The 20,901-nt window shown below is 42.4% G+C and overlaps 1 protein-coding gene across 1 annotated transcript in view; it reads left to right on the top strand.

Moving 5' to 3' along the window:
* DCT (dopachrome tautomerase) overlaps positions 1 to 20,901 on the top strand; it is a 110,895-nt gene that overhangs the window by 38,096 nt on the left and 51,898 nt on the right. The window lies entirely within an intron of this gene.

The following is a 20,901-nucleotide window of genomic DNA, read 5'->3' as shown; positions in this document are numbered from 1 at the left end:
GGCTGAATCTCGGCTCACTGCAAGCTTCGCCTCCCAGGTTTACGCCATTCTCCTGCCTCAGCCTCCCGAGTAGCTGGGACTACAGGCGCCCGCCACCTCGCCCGGCTAATTTTTTGCATTTTTAGTAGAGACGGGGTTTCACCGTGTTAGCCAGGATGGTCTCGATCTCCTGACCTCGTGATCCGCCTGTCTCGGCCTCCCAAAGTGCTGGGATTACAGGCTTGAGCCACCGCGCCCGGCTGCTGTTGTTATTATTATGCTGTATCCGGTACTGGGTGAGGCACTGGGGATACAAAGGCAAGTCAGGAAGAGCTACCGCCTTTAAAAGCCTTATGGTCTAGTGGGAGTAGACAAAGTAAAAGGGCAATAAAAGGCCAGGCGTGGCGTCACGCACTTGTGGTCCCAGCTACTCAGGAGGTGGAGGGGGAAGTATTGTTTGAGCCCCAGAATTGGAGGCTGCAGTGAGCTATGATTGCACCATTGCTCTCTGCCTGAGTGACACGGCAAGACCCCCATCTCTTAAAACACACACACACACACACACACACAGTGCTGGGCATTGAGGTGTATAGTGGGAGGAGACAATACACCTATGGTATGAGAACATGGAGTGGGGTAAGAAAGAGTTTCTTCTTTAGTCTGAGGGAGGGGGTGGCTGGGGAAGTTTTCATGGAGAGCAAGCTGGGAGTCCTGAATGATGAAAGTTATGAGGCTGGGCGCGGTGGCTCACGCCTGTAATCCTAGCACTTTGGGAGGCCAAGGCAGGTGGATCACTTGAGGTCAGGAGTTTGAGACCAGCCTGGCCAACATGGTGAAACCCTGTCTCTACAAAAAATACACAAATTAGCCAGGTGTAGTAGCACGCGCCTGTAGTCCCAGCTACTTGGGAGGCTGAAGTGCAAGAATCGCTTGAACCCAGGAGGTGGAGGTTGCAGTAAGCCAAGATCATGCCACTGCACTGCAGCCTGGGTGACGGTGAGACTCCATCTCAAAAGAAAAAAAAAAAAAAAGAGAGAGAGAGATTGAGAAAGAAAGTTGTGTAGGTGCAGGGGAACAGGAAGAGCCTTCCAGGAAGAGAGCAGTTTGTGCAAAGGTCCAGGGTCCTGAGAGAGCAGGGTGTATTGGAGGAATCAGCAATTCAATGTAGCTGGAGGGGTAGGGCAGCCCCCATTTCTCAGGTGGGAATGGGGGAGAGACAGGGAAGCACCTTATCAGGAAAGGCCTCATAGACATTGTTAGGACTTTAGATTTTATCCTCAAGTCCATTGGTGCCATGAAAGCATTTTTAAACAGAAGAGATTTGCATTTTGAAATGATCCATCTCTTGCTAGGTGTCTACAATAAATTAGAGGGAAGATAGACCACTGAAAGCCAGTGAGGACAGAAACAGTGGGAATGAAGAGCAACGCAGAGTTTTGAGAAATATTTAGGAAGTAGAATGCGCAGGAGGTGGTCCATGTGGTCGGGGGAAAATGTGGAGAAGTGGAAGGAATTGCAGGCTTTTGTCTGGTGAACAAGTAGATGTTGATGCTCCACAGGCAGCACCAGGAGGAGGAAGAGCCAATTTTGTGGAAGATGTGTGTTTGGGTTGGATGCGTGAGCTTGGAGCTCAAAAAGAAGTAGGTGCTGGAGAAGCATATTTGTGGATCATAATGTACAGTGGCAAAAGCCATGAGAAAGATGGCACCACACAGCAGGAGTGTCTGAAGCAGCTCTGTCTACTAGAAATATAACATAAGCCACATATGTAATTTAAAATTTCCTGATAACCACATCAGAAAGTAAAAAAAAAAAAACAGGTAAAATTAATTTGAGTAATATATTTAACCCACTACATCCCAAGTATCATTGTTTCAACATGTACTCAGTATGAAAATTAAGAATGAGTCAACTTCACATGCTTTTCCTCATAGGAGTCTTTGAAACCTTGTATGTATTTTACACTAACAGCACACCTCAGTTTGGACTCACCACAATGCAAATGCTTAATTGTCTTATTTGGTCATTGTGGTGGACAGTTCAGGTGCAGAGCATTAACTCTCCACTTTGGCTACACAGGACGATCACAAAGTATCACAATGATACTTTGGATGTAGTGGGTTAAATATATTACTCAAATTAATTTTACCTGTTTTACTGAATATATCACATTAAATATCCTGATGCCTGTGATGCACCCTAGTCCAATTATATCAGGATACCTGCAGGTATCCTGCAGGGCATTAAGACTTTGTAGAGCCATCCAGTGACTCTGATGTGAAGAGGGCCAAAGATATAACTCTGGAGAATGCCGTTGATAGTAAGAGAGTAGAAAGAGGAACTGGAAAAGGGATTGAGGAGAGGCCAGAGATCTAGGAGGAAATCAGCCAGGAGGAATATCTTAGAAAACAAAGGGGGAGTTTCAAGGAGGACGCTGCCATGAGTAAGATTACAACCGAATATCATTCATCAGATTAGCAATAGTGTGGTAGGTGTCACTGATGCTCCTTGTCAAGAATGACTTAATTTGATTCTTCAACAAATTGCTATTGAGTGCCTGGTCAATAGGCACAAATTGCTATTGAGCGTCAGGCACGTGATTCCTGACCCAGTGGAGCTTATGGTATAGTGATCATAGTAGATAACATTTTTGAGCACTCACTTATAAACCAGGCACTGTGTTAAGACTTTGTAGGCATTAACTCTCTCACTTGATTCTCAGCAGTCCTAGAAGATGGGTGCTATTATGATTCTGTTTTATGTATAAGAAGTCTGAGATTTAGCAATGTCAAGTAACTGGCCCAGAGCCCATGTATCAGTCAGGGTAGGCTAAGTTATGCTGAGATAACACTCCTGAAATCGAAGTGGCTTAAGACAAGGATTTATTTCTTACTCATGCTGCATGTCCATTATGGTTGTCAGGGGGCTTTGCTCCACATTGTCCACTTTGGGGCCAGGCTGAAAATCACAAACTGGCTTTACCTCTTTTATTTTACTGGCCAGAATGGGTCACATGGTCACACTCTTCTGTGTGTGTCGGGGGAGGGGGTGGTGCTGTGGGGGAGAGGTCAGTTCTTCCCAGGAGAAAATATATGGAAATATTTGAGAGAACAGCACCAGTGACTGCCACAGCCAGGAGATGGGGACCCAGGATTTGTACCCAGGCAGGCTTTCCACAGCTGACATCCTGTCCACCATACTGCATGGCCTCCCACTTACAGAAAAAGAAGAAAAGTTCACAAAGTTAAGAGTCTTCCAAATTTTAGATCTCATACAGGTCTCTGTCAGCTCTGAAAGACCGACAGCAATGCATTGGTTGTCTGAGCCAGCCTCTTATCTGCAAATACCCATTCAGTTTGATTCTCTCAACTCAACATAATAGGTAGCCCAGAGCTAAGACACCATGGAGGAAGGAGTTGGAAACTGACCTCTCTCAGTAGGGTCTGATTCAGTGGCAAAGCAAAGGCTCAGAATTTCTCACAGAGCATCCTGACTAGAAGAGACTTTCAAAGTCATTTAATTTAAGTACCAATCCCCTGTTTTTATTCCTCTTCTCTGAGAGTTGGTCATCCAGCCTCCTCAGTAGCACTCATGGGACCAAGAGCTCAGCAAGTCCTGAGGCAGTATCTCCTGTAATTGGACTATCTGGTTAGAAAGTGTTTCTTTATAATGAGCTAAAATGTGTCTGCGTAAACTTCCACCCATTGGCCCCATTCTTCTTTCTCAGGTCACACACAACAATTCGAATCCCCCTTTCCCAGAACAGCCCTTCACATTTTAAAAGCTGTCTTTCATGTTCCTCCTGAGTCTTTCTCCTGCAATTGGAAACTTCTCTAATTTTAAACACATCAAACTGAAAGTTATATTTTTATGACAAGGTTGAGACTCTTCAGACAATTTGAGAATTTTTTTCCTTCTTTCTTTCTTTCCTCTCTTCCTCCTTCCCTTCACGCCTACTCCCCTTCCCCCAGTGCTAACAGAGTAAACTGATTTAAAAGACATAAATAGAAGGGAATTGATCAAATAGTGGCTGTTGCCGTGACAACTCAGTCACTTCTCCAGCACAGACCTTTCCTGGGGTCCAGTGTAACCCACCTAGCTCTTTCTCTGATACCAGATACTACTAGCAAATATATGTTTGCAGACTCATCTGTGCCTAACTCATAGTGTTATTGAAGGAATAAAAGAAATAATCTATAAAGTGGTCTGCTCAGTGCTTCCTATGTAATAGGAATAAAATGTTAGTTATTATGACAAATAATTAGGGCAATGACAGACAGTTTCTACCACCAACATAATACATAATAATTACTAGTTATCACTTTTTACTAACAGCATCATAAAATGAAGCATACTATGATCTTTGCAAATAACTGATTATGTACGTATGATTATGTATGTCATAGTAAACAATGTAAACTTATAAAACTTATAAACTTATAAAAATGTGACTAAAGAGCAGCATATAGGGGCCTTTCATGTGCACATTTTTATCTTGGCTAAAGATTTGGATGAGCAGTTTCTTCTATCATGAATGAAGTGAAGGATAGAGACTAAAACCTGTAGACTCTTGACTCTATAAAGTTGGAAGTGATTAATTAAGACTGAGCTAATGTCTTCTAAGAGTTTAGATAAAAAATAGTCAATATACCAGAAATGCAAACTCCACCTGTTGTTCAAAAGCAGGCTGTTCTTTGATATGGGTTGATTAATGTCTGTCAAGGAGGGACTCTTTTGTAGCCCACATCAAAGGTGTTGCACCTGCTCGCTTGTGGTGTGAGACTGAAAGGCCACCAGAATGTCCCCTTAGAATACCAGATGTTTTGTATTATTAAACTTTTTATTTTGAAATAACTTTAGACTTGTAGAAAAGTTCCAAAAAAGAGTAGCGAGACTTTCTCTTTACTTTTTACCCCCAGCTTTTCCTTATGTCAATACTTTACATAACCCTAGCATAATTATCAAAGGTAGGAAATTAACATTGATACAATGATGTTTCCTCATCCAGAGATCTTACTTGAGCTTTGCCAGTTTTCCTTCTAATGTCCCTTTTCTGATTAAACATGTCATGTAGTTGTGTCTCCTTAGTCTCCTTGATCTGTGCAGTTCTTAGTCTTTGTCTTTTTGACTTGAACACTTTTGAAGAATACTGGCCAGTCCAACACCCTTATTTTCCAGATAAAGAAACCAAGACTCAAAGAGCTCATTGGAGTAAGATAATAGTAAAAACTCTCAGTGTGCATCAGCCTGATTTTTAAAATAAATGTTAATAGATTGAAGCTAAACATTTTTGGCAAGAACACTGCCAAAGTGATGCTGTGCCCTTCTTAGTGAATAACAGGATGTACATGATGCTGATATGTTACATCTGATCACTGGTGATGCTAAATTTGATCGCTAGGTTAAGGTAGTATCTTACAGATTTCCCTACTTTAAAAAATTATTTTTTCTTTATAAGCAATAAATATAAGAAGATATTTTGAGACTATGTAAATACACTCTTTTGTCATGCAACAATGTAATCCATAATGATTCCTGTGGAATTTGCCTAATAGTTACTTTCTATTTGCATCATTCTTTCTATATTTACTAATTAAATTCTGCTGTCCCTTCTCACATATTTTTTTTTTCGTGTGTTTATTTATATAAGTATGAACTCATAATTATTTATTTTGTTCTATGGGTTATAATCTATTACAATTATTATTTAAATTCTTATTCACATTGTTTCAGATTTTACCACTGGGGGCTCTTCAAGTTGGTTTCTGTATCCTTTTGACTTGCCTCATCATTTTAGGGAGCACTCCTTACTTTGTTGCATCAAAAAATGTTTCAGGCTCTGCTTTTGCCTTTTTCTGCCCCAACCCTGGAATCAACTATTTCCCCAAGAGCCCTAGTTTGTTTTAATGGAGAATGGTATTTAGAAACAAAGAGCTAGGGGCTAGGTGACCAGATGGAGTTTTAAGCAATTAAGTAAACGCCAGAGGGAGAAACATAAGATAGTCACTGGTGTTTAGATATCTGTGGTAGCAGATAACCAACTATATGTGATTTCTCAATATCAAATATATTAGTTATATATTGCTGTGCAACAAATTACCCCCAAATTTAGCAGCTTGTAATACATGTGTTATCTCACAGTTTCTGTGGATCAGGAATCCAGGCAGGGCTCAGCTGGTTCTCTACTCCCGCATTTCTAACAAGCTGCAGTCAAGTTAGCTGGGGGGTGTCGTAATCTTAAGGCTCAGCTGGAGATAATTCACTTCCAAGCTCACACAGATGTTTCCAAGATTTGGTTCCTTGTGGATTGCTGGACTGAGGACCTTAGTTACTTGCTGGCTGTTGGTTGAAGACTGCTCTCAATTTCTTGCCACGTGGGTCTCTTCAACAAGGCAGCTTGCTTTATCAAATTGTTCAAGTTGAGAAGACAATAGGGTTGGCTAGCAAGATGGAAACCAAAGTTTTTTGTACCAGCTCACAAAGTGATGTCCCATCATGTTTGCCATTTTCTCTTCGCCCCACTTTTGTGCCATACTCACTTTCTTTCAACTCTGATTACGTAGAATAGCTCTTGATATCCTCCCTGCCTTCCTCCATGGCTGAAAAGGAAAATATGCTCCCATGGAAACCAGGATAACACATGACCACATGGCTTACATTCTCAAGCTAGGTACATTTGTTTCTAAAATGTAGCTTCTACAAATGGACGTTTGGCCAAATCTAGACTCTGACATTAAATAAGATAATGACTTATGTTAGAGGATTAGTAGAAAATCTAGAAATAGCCTGCACTTGGCAATAGAACTATGGTGTCTAATCTTGAGGTAATATTATCTTTATCTAACAAAGAAGTAGAATTTTTGAAGCTGGATGAGACCTTAGAATAATGCAGACCAAGCCCTAATTCCCCTTATTTTCCAGATGAAAAATCTAAGACCTAGTAAGATAATGATAAAATGCACGTGTCAAGAACCCTAGACCAGGATAGCAGATCTGGTGTCCTTTCCCCAAGACCAAACCAGGGCCTTCAGGATAACAAAGAGTATTTCTGTGACAAAAGAGACAATTCATTCTTGTGAACATTTTCTAACCTTTTTTGGTGTACCAGGCTTTTGTTTGTTTTCAGTCATCAAGCCTAACTGAGCATCCACTCTTACTGAAATGCTGCTGGGGATACAAAGATGAATGAAGTGCCATCTCTGTTCTGATGTCACACACAGACTAGAGGAAGATGAACATGTGAACGTACACAGTCCGATGAGAAAAGGTAGAAGGGAGTTATGCAGAAGGTGCCTTGAATACAAAGAGAAGAAGCCAATACAAGTCAGTTCTCATTATTTTTCGCACACCTAATAATAAATGGCATCACCTTGGCAAGTCACAAATGTTGTATTGGAAATCCTTAGCGATATTTTTCAGAGGGTTGCTTATGGGCATTTTGGGTGGGACAACTCTGCCACGTGCCCATTGAATGCCAGTAGCAAGTATCCTCCCATATAAAAAACAAATGCTGGCCAGACGCGGTGGCTCATGCCTGTAATCCCAGCACTTTGAAAGGCTGAAGTGGGTGGATCACCTGAGGTCAGGAGTTTGAGACTAGCCTGGCCAACAAAATGAAACCCCATCTCTACTAAAAATACAAAAAATTACCCGGGCATGGTGGCGGGCACCTGTAATTCCAGCTACTCAGGAGGCTGAGGCAGGAGAATCGCTTGAACCCGGGAGGTGGAGCTTGCAGTGAGCTGAGACTGCACCACTGCACTCCAGCCTGGGCAACAGGAGTGAAACTCCATCTCAAGAAAAAAAACCAAAAAAACAAACAACAAACAAACAAACAAACAAACAAAAAAACAAAAAAACTTCAAAAAACAAAAAACTACGAAAGCCCCAGCACCACCAAAGTTGTGCACAGCGTCAGTTGAGAAGCTCTACCAAGGCTCACAGGTAACAAGAATCTACCTGCAGTACGCATAAGCAGAATGCTGCTTTGCAAACATATTGAAGTATTGAAAATGAGTGTAAATTTGGAACGGATGATTTTAGCTGAAGATTAATTACATTAGCCAAACACAAGAATCAGTCTTTAAAAATAGCAAGGGTTACACCACTTTTCAGCAGCATCTTATTAATTCCACATCTTGCAAATTTGACTTTGGATTAAGATGGACTAATGTTTATTTTTGCCTTCACTTTGATAAATGAGTTCACCAAGCAATAACATAAACAAGAGAGAAAGAAAATGTTTACTTCACTTATGCACAACCAACACCATTCATTTTACAGGTAAAAAACAAACAGTAGTTCATCAATAACTCTAAAAGTTATGAAAGCCAGGACCCCCACTTGAAAACTGTATGAGCAATTTTTTAAAAAAGAATAATGGGTACATACCTGTATTAGTTTTCTAGGGCTGCTGTCACAAATTACCATAAATTGGGTGACTTAAAACAACAGGAATTTTTTCTGTCACCGTTGTGGAGGCCAGAAGTCTGAAATCAAGATATAGGTGGAGCCATGCTCTCCCCAGAGGTTCTAGGGGAGAACCTGTCCTCTCTTCCAGCTTCTGGCAGCTCCAGGCAGTCTTTGGCTTGTGACAGTATCACTCCAGTCTCTGCCTTTGTCTTCACATGGCCTTCTTCCTTGTGTCGCTCCAGTTTTCTGAGGCCTATTGTTTTATGAGGACACAAGTCAGATTTTGTGCCCACCCTAAATCCAGTACTGTATCATTTTAAGATCCTTAACTTTTCCCTTGCCTCCCCTTCCCTTCTTTTTTTGAGATGGGGTCTCTGTCACCCTAGCTGCAGTACAGTGGCATGATCTTGGCTCACTACAGCTTCGACCTCCCAGGCTTAGGTGACCCTCCTACCTCAGCTTCCTGAGTGGCTGGGACTACAGGCATGCACCACCATGCCCAGCTAATTTTTTTTTTTTTTTGTATTTTTAGTAGAGATGGGGTTTTTGCTATGTTTCCCAGGCTGGCCTTGAACTACTGGACTCAAGCAATCTGTGCCCCCTTGGCCTCCCAAAGTGCTGGGATTATAGGCATGAGCTACTGCACCCAGCCTAACTATATTTTCAAAGACTTTATTTCCAAATAAAGTGACATTCACAAGTCCCAGGGCTTAGGACTCGAGGACATCATTTTGGCAGACATTATTTAAACCACCACGGTGTTTCCAACAATATTTTATAATTCGCCTCTTTGCTAGTTAAACCAGGTTTTCCCTGCAATGAGCCTGGCTTTGGGAAGCCTCACTGAGTCACAGTAAGGTGGGGACCTGGGGTGGCAGGCTCACAGTGGCTGGAAGTCAGAGGATTTGTCTGCATGAGCAGATGTGGGCTGAAGATACCGATTTTGGAGAGAGTGCAGTGAGGAAAGGACAGTCACACGTTGAAGGGCTAGCAGACGAGAAAGATTTATAAAGATGGCTGAGGAATATGAAGAAAAAAAGGAGGACACAAGGAGAATGAGGTACCTGGAAGCCAAGGGAAAGGGGCGAACCAAGAAAAGAGAGAAGGGGGTCAGAAAGCTATGAAGAGGCCAAGCAAGCTAAGGACTGGCCAGGTGCCTGCTGGGTGTAATCACAATGAGTTCACCAGCTCCTCACAACTGAGTGTTGAGGGCTGATGACTGAACGCAGGTGCAGTTGGTTAAGGAGTAAATGGAAAAAGAGCAGGTGGAGGCTGGGAGCTCAGGCCACTCTCCCAAAGAGTCTGGCTGGGAAAGTGAGCTGAGAACTATGGCAGTACCTGCTGGAGGAAGGTACGTGTCCTGCCCCACCACAGAGTCAACTGGAAATGGCAGAGGCAACAGAAGAACATGATGGTGAGGGAAAGGGGCAAACTTCTTGGGAGGAGGGGGACAGCAGGGAGGGCTGTGGAACAGCGAAGACGCCTTCAGCAGAGCCTCAGAAGTGGGGGCTGAGGCTATGGAAACAGTGGGAGACCCAGCAAGGGCAGAGTGAGGGAGACAATAATACTCACAAGTTAGTGAACTTTGGGCTGCCTTCAGCTTCCTTAAGCTGAAACATGAGGACTTTCCTGACATGGTCTCTACTCAGTCTGCAGCTTTGTCCCTCATGAACTCTTCCTTTCTTGTACCCAGTGTGTCACATTCTGATGGTCTGGCTTTTGTAATGCTGTGCCCTCTGCTTGGGACACCCTCCCTCGCTCTCTCAGGTTTGGTGGTCTTGCTATGAGTTCCTGCAACCCTTTCCTTCCCTTTTCCCTTCCCTTTTCCTTTCCCTTTTCCTTTCCCCTTTCCCTTCCCTTCCCTCTGCATAAGTACCATGACTGCAGGATCCATGGCTGTCTTCTTCCCCATCCTTGTGAGCCTGGTGCCTAGTGCAGGGTCAGGCATATAGCAGGTGCTTAATAAACATTTGTTCAAGGCATAAATAAAAAAGGAAGGGAAGTAGAAAGGAGGAACAGATGGCGAGTAGAAAGGACAACTTAACTTTTTATGTACTAGAGGCACTAACTTATTTAATTTTTCCAACAGCCTGATCAGAGAGAGGTACTATGAACACCATCCACTTTTTATAAACAATGAAAATAAAGGCTCGGAGAGATGAACATGTCCAAATTCTTTTATTTATTTTTAATTAATGAATTTTGAGATGGAGTCTTGCTCTGTCACCCAGGCTGGAGTGCGGTGGCATGATCTCTGCTCACTGCAAGCTCCGCCTCGCGGGTTCACGCCATTCTCCTGCCTCAGCCTCCTGAGTAGCTGGGACTACAGGCGCCCGCCACCACGCCCGGCTAATTCTTTTTTGTATTTTTAGTAGAGATGGGGTTTCACCATGTTAGCCAGGATGGTCTCGATCTCCTGACCTTGTGATCCACACTCCTCGGGCTCCCAAAGTGCCAAATTCTTTTAGAACCTATAAAAGAACAATTATTTAGAAAAAAAAGAAACTAAAAATCACTGTGTGAGGATGGCAGTGGTAGACAAGTCTGGAAAGATTGTCACCAAATGTTAATGGGGTTGTCACAGAGTGGTGTATTGTGCTATTCTGCTTTTGTTCCGTTCGCCTATCTGAATGATTTTTTTTAAATGAAAATATATTTAGAAAGTGAAGAGTAATGTTTACTGCAGCATTATTCTAATAGCCAAGAAAAGGAAACCAAGCTAAGTGTCCATAAACAGTTGAATGGACAAAGAAAATGTGGTACACAATGGAATATTATTCAACCTTAAAAAGCAAGAAGATTCTGTCATTTGCAACAGGATGGATGACTCTGGATGACACTATGCTAAGTGAGATAAGCTGGGCATAGACAGACAAAATCTGCATGATCTCACTTATATATGGGATCTGAAAACATCAAACTCTTAGAAGTAGAGAGCAGAATGGTAGTGATATGGTTTGGTTGTGTCCCCACCCAAATCTCATTTTGACTTGTAGCTCCATAATTCCCACATGTTGTGGGAGGGACCAGGTGGGAGATAATTGAGTCATGGGAGGGGTTTCTACCATACTCTTCTCGTGGTAGTGAATAAGTCTCACGAGATCTGGTGATTTTCTAAGGGGCTCCCCCTGTTGGTTGACTCTCATTTTCACTCTTGCCTTCTGCCATGATCGTGAGGCCTTCGCAACCACCTGGAACTGTGAGTTCATTAAGCCTCTTTTTCTTTATAAATTACCCAGTCTTGGCTATGTCTTTGTCAGCAGCATGAGAACAGACTAATACAGGTTGTTGTCAGGGATGGGAAGTGAGGGAAACGGGGAGATGTTGATGAAAGGGTACAAAGCTTCAGATATGTAGGATGAATAAGCTCTGGAGATCTAGTGGATAGCCTGGTGACCATACTTAACTATACTCTATTGTATACTTGAAATTTGCCCAAAGAATAGATCTTAATTGTTCTCTCACACACACAAAAGGTAACTATATGTTATGGGTATGTTAATTAGCTTGATTATCATTTCACAACGTATATGTATATTAAAACTTCATATTGTATGCTTTAAATATATATATAATATTTGTCAGTTATAACCTCAAGCTGAGGAGAAGAGGGAAGGCCAGCTGTGCTTTGGGTTAGAGCATGGTGGGGGCGCAGCCCTCTCCTGTGGAGAGGGTGAAGGACTGGAACACAGGGTTGGCCAGAGTCATGAGGAGAGGTCAGTTTAATATTATCCATGGCTTGGACTTGAGGCTAGCTCTGGGACTCAACTCATTCCTAACTTCACTTATTGCTTCCAGTGTAAAACTGAAATGGTGTCTAGGTCACTGATGGTGCACTTTGCTTGTTTGTTCATTAAGAACTAGAGGTGTTTGTACGTTTAAAATTAGGCCATATAATTCATGCTGCCAGGTTTGCTTTTGAACATCCTGAAGAGAAAATTATTTTATACTGCTATCAGCAGCCACTGCTTGGTGCTTTGGAGGGAACGCGTGCGCGCACACACACACTCACACTTTCATGCACACTCCTTTGGTCCTTTTATTGCTTTGGGAATGGGAGCACATATCTTTATGCTTTTAGTCTTCTTTATGCTAAATGTTTATGCTAAGTTTTAATCAGGGAGCTAAATGTGTGTCTGGAGTTGGTTCTTTCCGGTGGGTTCTTGGTCTCACTGACTTCAAAAATGAAGCCGCCGACCTTCGCCGTGAGTGTTACAGCTCTTAAAGATGGTGTGTCCGGAGTTTCTTCCTTCCGGTGGGTTCGTGGTCTTGCTGACTTCAAGAATGAAGCCGCAGACCTCTGCAGTGAGTGGTATAGCTCTTAAAGGTGGTGTGGACCCAAAGAGTGAGCAACAGCAAGATTTATTGTGAAGAGTGAAAGAACACTTTCACTCTTTCCCCTTCCACAGTGTGGAAGGGGACCCGAATGGGGTGCCACGGCTGGCTGGGGTGGCCTGCTTGTATTCCCTTATTTGGCCCCACCCACATCCTGCCGATTGGTCCATTTTACAGAGTGCTGCCTGGCACATTTACAATCCTTTAGCTAGACACAGCGGTGATTGGTGCGTTTTTACAGAGTGCTGATTGATACATTTACAATCCTCTAGCTAGACAGAAAAGTTCTCCAATTCCCCACTCCACCCAGGAAGTCTTCAGCTGGCTTCACCTCTCAAATGTACACACCTCCTGTCATAGTTCAGGCTGCTGTAGCAAATTACTGTAAACTGGGTCACTTCAACAACAGGCGTTGATTTCTCATTTCTGTCTGGAGGCTGGAAGTTGAGATCAGGGTGCTAGCTGGGTCAGGTTCCTGGTGAAGGCCCTCTTCCTGGTTTATAGAGGGAAGTTCTCTCTCTGGCCTCTTCTTTTTAGGGCACTAACCCCATTCATGAGGGCTCTACCCTTGTGACCTTATCATTTCCCAAAGGCTCCACCTCCTAATGCCATCCCAATGGGATTAGGGCATCAGAATGCATCTGGAGCAGGGAGAGGGGATGCAAATATTCAGTCCATAGCAGCTCCTAAAGATTTTCTGCTCAGCTCTAATTTATTTATTCACTTCTTTGACAATTTTTTTTTTTTTTTTTTTTTTTTGAGACGGAGTCTCGCTCTGTCACCCAGGCTGGAGTGCAGTGGCTGGATTTCAGCTCACTGCAAGCTCCGCCTCCCGGGTTCACGCCATTCTCCTGCCTCAGCCTCCCGAGTAGCTGGGACTACAGGCGCCTGCCACCTCGCCCAGCTAAGTTTTTGTATTTTTAGTAGAGACAGGGTTTCACTGTGTTAGCCAGGATGGTCTCGATCTCCTGACCTCGTGATCCGCCCGTCTCGGCTGTGGGATTGAGGAGAAAATCTGTAAAGTCCCTCTCATTATGCTTGGTTTACCTGTTTTCCCTCACTAGTGGAGTAGGCAGGGCGCTTCATCTTGTGGGTTCCTCACATATTTTATCCACATGCAACTCTTGACACACCAACTTTGGGGATCTCGCTCATCCAAGATTGTTCCCTTCCTGAGGGAGTAGAGGTTTAGGATTCTGTCTGGCTGTTGTCCTCGATTCTAAGTTTGCTTCCTGAGGACAGCAGCTCTTACTTGGGCCTCCAAAAGGTAGCTTGTTCTTTGCATTTGAGAATATCCTCCACTGAAAAGTGCAGAGTAGACATATTAAGGTACTCCAGGGAAACTGAACCAGTAAGATGTATATGTGCATGCGTATGTGCACACACACACACACATATATAGGTGACCCCTGAACAACATGGGTTTGAACTGCATGGGTCCATTTGTACACGGAGTTTTTTTCAAAGTTACATGGAGCATGCCTGCCTCTCCTGCCTCCCCTTCCATCCCCTCTACCTCCTCCACCTCTGCCACCCCTGAGACAACAAGACCAACCCCTCCTCTTCCTCCTCCTCCTCAGCCTACTCAATGTGAAGATGAGGATGGAGACCTTTATGATGACCCACTTCCACTTGATGAATAGTAGATATATTTCTCTTCCTTATGATTTTTAAGTAAAATTTTCTGTAGTTTGCTTTATTATAAGAATAAAGTGCATAATACATATAAAATGTGTTCATTGACTATGTTATTGGTACATCTTCCAGTCAGTAGTAGGTTATTAGTAGTTAAGTTTTGGGGGAGTTAAAAGCTATACTTGGATTTTTGACTTCACGGGGAGTTGGCGCTTCTAACCCCATGTTGTTCAAGGGTCAACTGTTATTTATACCTAGAGAGACAGACTTATTTTAAAGAATGGGATCACTTGATTATGGAGGCTGGCAAGTCCAAGATCTGCAGAGTAGCCTGGCAGGCTGGAGACCCAGGGAAGGGTTGCCATTCAAGTCTGAAAGCAGTCTGCTGGCAGAACTCCCTCTTGCTCAGGGGAGGTCATTCTTTGATCTATTCAGGCCTTCATCTGATTGGATGAGGCCCACCTACATTATGAAGAACAGTCTGCTTTACTTAAGATCTACCCATTTAAATGTTAATTTCATCCAGAAAAATACCCTCACAGAAACATCTAGAAAAATGTTTAACCAAATGTCTGGGTGCCCAGTCAAGTTGACACATAAAATTAACCAACGCAGATTTCCCAGAGGCTAGACTGAAGAACATTTATAAGACACAATTTAGCTCAACTCTTAACGTGTTCCCTGTGAGTCTTGAAGGAGGTCCAGCACTTGTGTGGGCACAGCAAGGAGCACTGAGGCCTGTAGCTTTCCTCTCTCTCCTCTGCTCCAGGTGTATTCACAGCCCACTAGACACTCTTTCCAGAGCCTGCAGAAGCTGATTATCCATTGTGCTCTGAAGTCCTGGTATCTAGCAGCGTGTTGCAGCCTGCTGTTGTGCGTTTCCCATGGTGAACATGCAGGTTGGGCATGTTACAGTTCTAGTGCTTTAGCAGTTAAAAAGGGATGCTCAACCTATTAAATGCAAACTATACCACACATAAATATCTTCCTTCACGTCTCATTTTTCTATGCCTTAGCATATCCAAATTATGTCGCTTACCACCAGCCCATGCTTGAAAATCAACCAAGTCTGTACATGCCACTGTGAGTTCTTTGAGATGAGTGAAAATGTTAATAATGCCAGAAACCGGCCGAGTGTGGTGGCTCACGCCTGTAATCCCAGCATTTTGGGAGGCCGAGGTGGGTAGATCACTTGAGGCCAGGAGTTGGAGACCAGCCTGGCCAACATGGTGAAATCCTGTCTCTACTAAAAATACAAAAATTAGCTGGGTGTGGTGGTGCGTGGCTGTAATCCCAGCTATTTAGCAGGCTGAGACAGGAGAATCGCTTGAACCCAGGAGATGGAGATTGCAGTGAGCCAAGATCATGGCACTGTACTCCAGCCCTGGTGACAGAGTGAGACTCCATCTCAAAAACAAAAATAAAAATAAAAACAAATAATTCCAGAATCCATTCCAAAAAACAAGTATAGACTACAGCTCTTAATCTCTGAGTTGATTAAGCCGGATCACGCTGTTGAGAATACAGTCAGAAGAAAGGGCTGGGTAACATCAGCATGTTGTTGACAATAAGTGAATACTGATGGCACAATGAATAGGGCAGGGAAAGGCAGAGAAGAGTCAACTGGCAATGAACAGAGGCATGCAGGCACGTCGTTCCTTTCTGGGAAGAGCCTGCTCTGTAGACTTTTAGGCAACAGACTTACCATGCAGCTTCACTAGACCTGCAGACTCATCCCTTCATGAATTCTAAGGGGGTGCCATATCAAATTATTTATAACCAGATTTAAAAGAAAACCCTCATAGTTGAAATATGAAGTTATTGTGTTCAACTTATTATTCCAAAAAGCTTATACAGTTAAACCATGTCTCCCTCTCCTTTTGAGATACTACATCCTCCACAATTGTGGAATGATTAATACAATTGGAGAGAGGGGAAAAAGTAATATTTTAACAGAAATATTGTAATATTAGTATCATGACATCTTCCAAAAAGGTATCATGTTTTATTCTTCTTTTCTCTCTGAATTTTTGCATCTTACATTTTGACAAGTACTCCTACACTCACTCAAATTTAAACTTTGATGATACATGGAATATATTTTTTATTTGAAGTTTTGGCTTAAATATGAAATTATGTCTTGGGCACTCTGCTTTTGGGAGTAGAAGTGGGTGCATTCTTTCTGGAGGGCAATTTGGGAACATATAACAAAAGCATTAAAAATAAGCATGTAAGGCCGGTTGTGGTGGCTCACACCTGTAATCCCAGCACTTTGAGAGGCCAAGCTGAGTGGATTACTTAAGCTCAGGAGTTCGAAACCAGCCCAGGCATCATGGTGAAACCCTGTCTCCACAAAATATACAAAAATTAGCCAGGTGTGGTGGCACATGCCTGTATTCCCAACTACTCAGGAGGCTGAGTTGGGAGGATGGCTTGAGCCTGGCAGGCAGAGGTTGTAGTGAGCCAAGATTGCACCACTGCACTCAAGCCTGAGTGACAGAGCCAGGCCTTGTTTAAAAAAAAAGGAAAAATTAAATAAGCATGTAGTTGAACAGTCTGCTTCTTGGAATTTAACTCATGGAAAATATCATAGAGGAGGGCAAAGATTAATTGACAAGGATATTTGTTGCAGAATTATTAATACAAGTGACAAGCTGTAAATAACACTAAATATTCAAAAACAGGGAAATTAAATCAATTATGACATCATAATTATGCAATAAGAATTCTATAACCCTTCAAAATCATATTAGAAAAATATGCATAATGTATTGTTAAATGGAAAAAATCATAATGAAGAATGTAATATGATCATTTTGTTTCAATTATGTATATGCACAGAATAAAGAATGTATAAATATCAACACGTAAGCTGTAGTTATGTCTGAGTGTAGGTGTAATGATTAGTTACTTTCTTCTTTGGTTTCTTTAACACTTTAAAAGCTTTCTATGATGCAGTGAATCAGTGAATCATTCCTTCATTGTATTATAGAAAGTTTTCAGAGTAAATGAGAGCTTAGTGCTAGGGAAGACCTGCAGGAGGCTAGAGAGTAAAGGGTTAAACAAAATTCCACACATTGACTTCCTAGTTTTGCTGCTGCAAGGAGAATAGGTATACAGCAGGAACGAGACAAAACTGAGTGAAGGAAGAGGAGATCAGCAAATAATATCAATTAGGCGTTCCCTGCCTGGGAAATCCCTGAAGATAGAGGAGAAACTGGTCTCAGAGAACCCCTAGTGAAATCAGTGAGGCCGATTACACCTAAAATAGACTTAAGGAGCCCAAACTGATGAAAGGATGCAGATTGGGGAATAGTGACAAAGGAATCAAAGCGCCCCTCTAAGGAAACTGTTTCCTGGGCTCTGGCCAGGAGCCAGGATCAAGGAGGCCAAGCACAGAAGGCAGATGGTAAAAGCTGTGAGGCGTACAGGGCCAGGTGGCAAGGTATGGGGACGAGGAGCACTAGCTGTGAGATCCTGCGTAGCCGTGAGTGGGCTTAACGCAGGGTTCCTGGAGCTTCTGGTCTTTTGGGATGAGCTTGAGATCGAGACTTTTAGGTGGAATCTTGTAATTTTATAACTGTTGGCATCTCTAAACATTAAAAAAATTAATAGCCTTTATTCTTTAGAGCAGTTTTAGCTTTACAAAAATTGAGCCAAAAGTAGAAAGAGTTCCCATGTAGCCTCTTATGGCCCCACTGTTTCCACTGTTTATATAATCATTAACTTAGGCCCATAGTTTGCATGAGGGTTCATTTTTTGTGTTGTGCATTCTGCAGGATTTGACAAATGTATAATGACATGCATTCACGGTTACAGTATCACACAGAATAGTTTTACTGCCCTAAAAATCCGCTGCATTCCACTTGTTTATCTTTTCCTCCCTCCCTATAAGCCTCTGGCAACCACTGATCTTTTTACGGTCTCCATAGTTTTGATGTTCCCAGGATGTTGTGTAGTTGGAATCCTATTGTATGTAGCTCCTTCAGACTGACTTCTTTTACTTAGCAATATACTTTTCTGTCCATGTCATTTTGTGCATGTCACCATAACTTGACTGAGGTATAACTGATGTATAATATACTGCATATATGTTAAGCCTGTCATTGGATGACTTTTCACCTAAGAATTCACCAGTGAAACCATCATCACAATCAAGGTAATGAATATGTATCTGACATAGTCTTCATATGCCTTGGGAATTCCTTTCTCACAGCCCTACCTGCCACCCTGTCTGGCCAACACTCATCTGCTTTCTATCACTTGAGATAAGCTTGCGTTTTATAGAATTTTATATAAATAAAATCATATCATATGTACTATTTTTGTCAGGGTTTTTTTTTCACTCAGCATAAGTCGTGGGGGGCAGGCATTTCCCTTGGATCCTGTAGAAGTCTAAACTTTGAGAAGCTGGCAAGTCTCCTCAGGATGGTGGCTAATAATGTGGACTCAGAGATGTGCCCTATTTTCAAAAAACATCTTACAAAGTATATTAGATCTGAAAATAGCCTACAGTGTTCTTTTCTTCAGGGTCACATTGCAAAAGAATCTCTCTTGTCTTGAGCACAGATGTGAAGCATTTTTCACCATCGGATACAATGAACCTTCCAAGCACAATGGATGCCTTGGGTGCTGCCATTCTCTATGACTGCCATGTTTTGATTGAGAAAAGGTTTCAGACTTCCTTCCTCTGTACTTTGACAGCTGCAAATTTGGAAAAAGCATTTTCAATATGTACTTCAATCTTGGGGTCAATGTAGACTATGAAAATACATATACTGTAATTCCAATTAGGTTTTGAAAAGCTATTGAAGGAATGAATATTTTCATCTGGAATGATAAACACCCAAGGATTAATAAGAATAATTTCTTGATGGTGAGATTATGAGTGATTTACATTTTCTTTTCTGTACATCTTTGTGTTCTTCAGTTTTTCTAAAATGAATGTGTTTCTTTTAAATGTGAAAAAAATTTATATTAAACCTCACATTTAGGGGTTTGATTTGGAAGACATTAGCAAGTTAAGTTCCCATCCCCAACTGACTTGGATCCTGTAGTCCAAGTAATAGTCATTGTCTGTCATTCAGTTACTTGTGCTAAGCACTGTGTTAGATATTGAATATAAATATTAACAGAAGGCAGGGAGTGCAGCCCCCAGGCATAGCCAGTCATATTGCCCTGGAGCACAAAGAGGTGTCCACATCTCCTGCAAGAAGAAGAGCTGCTGCCATTCTGGGAACCTCAAGCTCAGTTCAGAGGAAACACCTATGAGGAGAAGACCCAACCACCTTCAACTTAAAAGAAGCAAAAGAGCTCTGTGGACTCCTCTGTAGAGAGGGAGGGGCATGTGAGTCGAGGGGCCACCTGGATATTTCAGTTGAAGGGTTTATCCTTAAGGCTCGCTGCTTGTCTGCTGTCATTTATAAGTTCATTTAATAAATACCGAGCACTTTCTATGTATCTGCCTTTACTGTTGAGTAGGGAGAATGATGAGCTAACAGTGAGTTTTACACATGAGATGCTTGAGACAAAGGTGGGGGGAGAAAAACGTGTCCATAACAGATAAGGGAGATCTCATGTTTTATTCACCCCTGGTTGTCCAGTGAGAGAAAAGAGCACTGCACTATGAATCAGGATGCCGAGGCTCTATGGTCTTGAATGAGTTATTCTAAACTCTGGGTGGGCTTTGGTTTTCTCACTTGAGAGTATTGGTCTAAATGATCTTTAACTTCTCATCCAGATCTAAAATTTATGAGATAATACAGTTCACAGAGACCATGCATAGGACTAACTGTAGAATTCTAAGAGGAGCTCCGGTACTGATTGACAAATGCTAACGCTTGCGGAAGTAGACTCCCCTATACCCAGTTTGGCACTTCAATGAGATTCAGCAGAATTGGCAGAATTCTTCATGTCACCAGAAAGCAGCTAAGTCTTGTGATGATGACCCCCTTACTTCTCTTCAGTTCCTCTCCCACACCAACATTACCCATACCAACTCTCCTTCTAAACCCAAAAGTTTAAGGATGTGTTCAGGATGGCTTGGTTGTAAAAAGAGAATGAGGATTTGAGTTTTGATGCCAGTTTCACCATTTGTTATCTGTTATGGGTTGAATTGTGTCCCTCTCAAATTTATATACTGAAGTCCAAACCCTGAGTAACCCAGAATGTGACCTTATTTAGGAGTAGGGTCATTGCAGGTATAATTAGTTCTAAGATGAGGTCATACTGGAGTAGGATGGGCCCCTAATCTAATCTATTGGTGTCCTCATAAAAGGGGAAATTCAGACCCAGAGCCTTGTACACAAGAAGAACATCATGTGAAGACTGGAGTTCTATATTACAAGGCAAGGAACTCCCAGAAGCTGGGAGAGAGGCCTGGGAAAGATCTGCCCCATCACCTTCAAAGGGAGCATGGCTCTGCTGACACCTCAATCTTGGAGGTGTCAGGACTGTGAGATGATAAATTTTTATTGTTTGAGCCACTCAGTTTGTGGAAGCTTTACTCTTGAACTCTTTACCCTCTATGGTTCCCAGTCC

This window comes from Papio anubis, chromosome 15 (genome assembly GCF_008728515.1).
Source record: "Papio anubis isolate 15944 chromosome 15, Panubis1.0, whole genome shotgun sequence".
Taxonomy (NCBI): domain Eukaryota; kingdom Metazoa; phylum Chordata; class Mammalia; order Primates; family Cercopithecidae; genus Papio; species Papio anubis.
The sequence above is the reverse complement of the archived record's forward strand: the minus strand, read 5'-3'. Positions and strand labels throughout refer to the sequence as shown.